Source organism: Galeopterus variegatus, unplaced genomic scaffold (assembly GCF_000696425.1).
Source record: "Galeopterus variegatus unplaced genomic scaffold, G_variegatus-3.0.2 Scaffold4060, whole genome shotgun sequence".
Taxonomy (NCBI): Eukaryota; Metazoa; Chordata; class Mammalia; order Dermoptera; family Cynocephalidae; genus Galeopterus; species Galeopterus variegatus.
The window spans coordinates 208,110-214,316 of record NW_007730171.1 but is presented as its reverse complement, the minus strand read 5'-3'; the positions used below and the strand labels follow the sequence as shown (position 1 = coordinate 214,316).

Here is a 6,207-nt window from a genome sequence, read left to right as displayed (position 1 = left end):
TCTCATGTTTATCAGTGCAAAGTAAAATGTAGCAATTTCCATACACGTGGTTTATCACAATGTTATTTTAGGAACACTTATTTCTCAAAACATCCAATATGTGCTTAAAAGATGTCCAAATCATGAGAATAGTCAACTTCAGTGGCTTCTTCTGATCCAACCTGATTTCACCATGTCTTTCCTTGAGTCATCTAGAGAGGCCAAGGGTCTCATTTGTGTCACTTGCAAACATTTTTTGTGATGTATCATCTTGAAAATTTAGACTTTTAATAGCTTGTTTAATCTTTTCCCCAATATTTGTGTTCTCCTCTTCCTGTCATCTTTTTTATTTTTCATATTCCTTTTGATTTTCAATGTAGAAAGTGTCCTTAATTTGTTCCTCACTAATACTAGGAGTGTTTTTCAGGAGATTCAGAAAAACTCCATCTGGTGTTTGACCTCCATTCAAAATAAAAAGGCCACCATTTTGTTCAACTTCAGCAGTTTCCATTAGAAGTTCAATCGCCTTTTTGTTCCCAATAATCCTCACTTCTTGGGCTATCTGATCTCTCGTTGGTTCCTGTAACCTGAAAGAAATCTCATCAGCCACTTTCTCTTGAGAATCTTCCTCTGTAATCTCATATTGGCCTTGATAGTTCATTTCTAGTCTGTTCTCTAGTCTGTCTTTGACAGGTCATTTCTGTTGAAATGACCTTGCCCATTTTCCTCTTTTCCCCCCCACTGTGCATATATTCATCTAGCTCTTTTTCTAATTCTTTTGCATGCTCTTGAGATTCTCTCTAGCAAGCAATCAATTGTATATCTGGGATTGTCTGCTTTTGTCAGTAATGCTGGTCATTCCCAAGATATCAAGTTCAGTGGCCACTGCATCTTGATTCTGTTCCTGCGGCACAGCACCCACTGTGTTGTTAACTTTCTTTCTATCAGCAACAGGTGGATTCTGACAGCTCTGGCCAAACTGAAAAGGCTCTGGTTTGGAACGAGGGTTAAAACATTTTTGTCGCTCGCATTTCCAAGGATTCTCTCTAGCAAGCAATCAATTGTATATCTGGGATTGTCTGCTTTTGTCAGTAATGCTGTTCATTCCCAAGATATCAAGTTCAGTGGCCACTGCATCTTGATTCTGTTCCTGCGGCACAACACCCACTATGTTGCTAACTTTCTTTCTATCAGCAACAGGTGGATTCTGACAGCTCTGGCCAAACTGAAAAGACTCTGGTTTGGAACGAGGGTTAAAACATTTTTGTCGCTCGCATTTCCAAAGCGAGATATCATCGTCAGAATTGAAAAACTCTCTTCACTTGAATCCATACTTTAAACAGTCCGATAAAGTGATACTGGTGAACATGCTGTTGCAGTACTCAGGAAGGCCCTCACAGCACTGTCCCCACCTAGTGCTCTCGGCACTTGCAGCAGCCTGTCGCTGGGTGCCATCATCACGTCGGGATCTGAGTTGGAAAGCTGCCCAGCTTCCATGTCAGGTGCCGGCTTCCAGAGCCATCTTCCTGGTGCGGCAGGCCAGACTATCTCCAATTTATAGTTGAGGAAACTGAGACTCAGAAAAAATAAGCAATTACCAACCCTACTGAGCACCTCTTATATGTCAGGCTCTGTCCTAAGCACTTTACATAGGAGGTAGACAAGCTTAGAGATAGAGAAGAAGCAAACTAGATAAACTTAGAGATAGAGGAGAATTAGAGAAAATTAGCATGATGAAATACACTGTAAGATTGGTGCAGGGTGCAGTGAAAAGAAGCATACAATAATGAAAGGGAGGTAAGGATGGTTTAGTGAGTAAATTACACTGGAAAGTACTGGATTTGGCGTTGGAATAGACTCCTGGGGCTGCCAATGACTCATAGCATAGTTATGCAGAATATAGAGGTTAAGAGCACAGCTTCTGGAGCCACACTGCCCAGGTTTGAAATTTCCTAGCTTAGCAACCTTAAGTAAAGATGCATGGCTCTTTTGTGCCTCAGTTTACTCAGCAATAAAAGAGATGGTGTTATCTCCCTCATAGAGTTGCCGAGAAACTGAGGAGTTAATGGCCATTTCTATTAATAGAGATTTAGCTTGTTACAGACTAAATCTCCTACTGAAAACAACTATATATGCTGCACACAATTTATATTTTTTTACTCAGGAAGGCCCTCACAGCACTGTCCCCACCTAGTGCTCTCGGCACTTGCAGCAGCCTGTTGCTGGGTGCCATCATCACGTCGGGATCTGAGTTGGAAAGCTGCTCAGCTTCCATGTCAGGTGCCGGCTTCCAGAGCCATCTTCCTGGTGTGGCAGGCCGGACTATCTCCAATTTATAGTTGAGGAAACTGAGACTCAGAAAAAATAAGCAATTACCAACCCTACTGAGCCCCTCTTATATGTCAGGCTCTGTCCTAAGCACTTTACATAGGAGGTAGACAAGCTTAGAGATAGAGAAGAAGCAAACTAGATAAACTTAGAGATAGAGGAGAATTAGAGAAAATTAGCATGATGAAATACACTGTAAGATTGGTGCAGGGTGCAGTGAAAAGAAGCATACAATAATGAAAGGGAGGTAAGGATGGTTTAGTGAGTAAATTACACTGGAAAGTACTGGATTTGGCGTTGGAATTGACTCCTGGGGCTGCCAATGACTCATAGCATAGTTATGCAGAATATAGAGGTTAAGAGCACAGCTTCTGGAGCCACACTGCCCAGGTTTGAAATTTCCTAGCTTAGCAACCTTAAGTAAAGATGCATGGCTCTTTTGTGCCTCAGTTTACTCAGCAATAAAAGAGATGGTGTTATCTCCCTCATAGAGTTGCCGAGAAACTGAGGAGTTAATGGCCATTTCTATTAATAGAGATTTAGCTTGTTACAGACTAAATCTCCTGCTGAAAACAACTATATATGCTGCACACAATTTATATTTTTTTGATCAACTGAGGAACATATGTAACTTTTAAAATTCTTCTTCTTCTTGCCTTCTTTAAAGTCATGACAATACATGACAATACATGACAATACATGACAATACAACTGCTACCACAGAAATACAACGGATCATAAAGGTGACTACAAGCAATTATATGTGAACAAACTGGAAAACCTAGAAGAAATGGATAAATTCCTGGACACATACAAATTACCAAAATCAAATCATGAAGAACAAGAAAACCTAAACAGACCAGTAATACGTAATAAGTAAGAGATTGAAGCGGTAATAAAAAGTCTTCTGACAAAGAAAACCCCAGGACCAGATGGCTTCACTGCTGAATTCTAGCAAACATTTAAAGAAGAACTAATACCAATTCTTCTCAGACTCTTCCAAAAATATTGAAGAGCAGGGAATACTTTCAAACCCTTTCTATGAGGCCAGCATTACCCTCATACCCATAGTATGTCTGGGAAAAGACATAATAAAAAAGAAAACTACAGACCAATATCCCTAATGAACAGAGACATGAAGATACTCAACAAAATACTAGCAAACAGAATCCAGCAAAACATTAAAAATATCACACACCATGATCAAGTGGGATTCATCCCAAAGATGCAAAGATGGATCAATATATGCAAATCTATAAACATGATACATCAAATAGAATTAAGGAGAAAAAAATATGATTATTTCAATAGATATAGAAAAAGTATTTGATAAAATCCAATACACCCCTTCATGATAAAAACACTCAATGAATTAGATAAAGAAGGAATGTACCTCAACACAGTGAAGGCCATATACAATAAACCCACAGCTAATATCATATTAAATGGACAAAAATTGGAGGCTTTTCCTCTAAGATCTGAAACAAGACTATGGCATGCCCACTTTTCCCACTCTTATTCAACATAGTACTAGAAGTTCTAGCTTGTACAATAAGGCAAGAGAAAGCAATAAAGGGCATTCAAATCAGAAAGGAGGAGGTCAAACTATATTCACATATGACATGATTCTATACATAGAAAACCCTNACTGAGGAGTTAATGGCCATTTCTATTAATAGAGATTTAGCTTGTTACAGACTAAATCTCCTGCTGAAAACAACTATATATGCTGCACACAATTTATATTTTTTTGTGTGCAAAATGTTTTTAGAAATACATGATTGAAAGCATTGAAGAGCTGCCAAGGCAACAAAGGCTTTAGATGCCAGATCCTAGATGGGAAGAAAGCACAGAGAGAGGTAAAATGTTTGCTAATTCTTAAGTACTGGCTAAGAGATTGAGAAGGTATGCAAAGTTGCTGGCAGTCACATAGGACTAGGTAAAAAAAACAAAACAAAGAAACAAACAATAAACACAAAAAACTGGAGTTCGGGGCATACCAGGAAGGAGAGTTCCTAGTAAACACTCAAGTTTCTCAGTTGGAATTCCCTAGAGGTCTGCACCTTAGGGTTGTAAATATACCAGCCATTATAAAAACTGACTCCTTGGTTCAAATGAGCTCAATCCCTCCTTTTATCAAGGTGATCTGCTCCTACCCTAACTGCCTGAAACAAGGAAGGAAGAAAAGCCAATAAGGGTGTGTTAATAAGTTGGTTACCATTGTGATCACTTGGAACCTCACTATAATTTGAATGTTTGTGACCCTCCAAAATTCGTGGTGAAACTTCATCTGCAATGCTACGGTATTATGTAGGGCTTTTACAAGGTGATCAGGCCATGAAGGCTCCGCCCTCATGGATGGGATTAGTGTCTTTATAAAAGGACTTGAAGGAGTGAGTTCAGTCCCTTTCTGCTCCTTCCCCCATGTGAGGATGCAACAAGAAGGCACCATCTTGGAAGCAGTCCTTACTGGGCACTGAATCTGCTGGCTCCTTGATCTTGGACTTCCCAGACTTCAGAACTGTGAGAAATAAATTTTTATTATTTATAAATTACTCAGTCTATGGTATTTTGTTTTAGCAACAGGAATGGACAAAGACAGATCCCCAACTTGCTAGAGACCCTCTGAAGAATTATGTAAAAATCCTTCTGGAGAATGGGAAGGCATTTATTCACTAATGCCTGCACTCCATTTGGTTGAGGATTAACTCCCCCACACTTCTAGGTTGGACTTGCTTATGATCGAGTGGCATTCTGCAGCTTTGGAGAAATCAGAGCAAAGAGACACCAGGGCATGGGCTTGATGTAGCACACTGTATGGATACATGGAACTGTCCACCATGGCTGTGCTGAAATCAGGAGTGTCAAGGAGATGTGATACAGTGTATCAGAAGCCTCTCCTTCATATGAAATGTAGCTCTTACATACATGTGATTAGTGTCCTAGAAGGATAGGAGAATAGAAGAGAGGAAAGAAGAAGAGAGAAGAGGAGAAAAGAGGAGAGAAGACATGCAGAAGCAATGTTAAAACAGATAATAGCCAGGAACTTTCTAAAACTGATGAAAATCCTAAAGCCACAATTCCATAATTAAGTCTTCCACAAAGGAACTCTGAGCCAAGGGAATACATTCACATATTGATTCCGACTTATTCTGTGTAGGTTGTGGGAAGCTTCTTTTTCCCTCCAGCATGGGAAAAGTATTGGATTCCTTAAAGTATGGGTCCAGGAAGACAACTATCAACTGAGGAACATATGTAACTTTTAAAATTCTTCTTCTTCTTGCCTTCTTTAAAGTCATGACAATACATGACAATACATGACAATACATGACAATACAACTGCTACCACAGAAATACAACGGATCATAAAGGTGACTACAAGCAATTATATGTGAACAAACTGGAAAACCTAGAAGAAATGGATAAATTCCTGGACACATACAAATTACCAAAATCAAATCATGAAGAACAAGAAAACCTAAACAGACCAGTAATACGTAATAAGTAAGAGATTGAAGCGGTAATAAAAAGTCTTCTGACAAAGAAAACCCCAGGACCAGATGGCTTCACTGCTGAATTCTAGCAAACATTTAAAGAAGAACTAATACCAATTCTTCTCAGACTCTTCCAAAAATATTGAAGAGCAGGGAATACTTTCAAACCCTTTCTATGAGGCCAGCATTACCCTCATACCCATAGTATGTCTGGGAAAAGACATAATAAAAAAGAAAACTACAGACCAATATCCCTAATGAACAGAGACATGAAGATACTCAACAAAATACTAGCAAACAGAATCCAGCAAAACATTAAAAATATCACACACCATGATCAAGTGGGATTCATCCCAAAGATGCAAAGATGGATCAATATATGCAAATCTATAAACATGATACATCA

General features: G+C 39.1%; 1 pseudogene; it reads right to left on the bottom strand.

The window, feature by feature from the left end:
- Positions 1 to 278: 278 nt before the first annotated feature.
- LOC103602228 lies at positions 279 to 1,476 on the bottom strand (annotated as a pseudogene).
- Between the last annotated feature and the right edge of the window lie 4,731 nt (positions 1,477 to 6,207).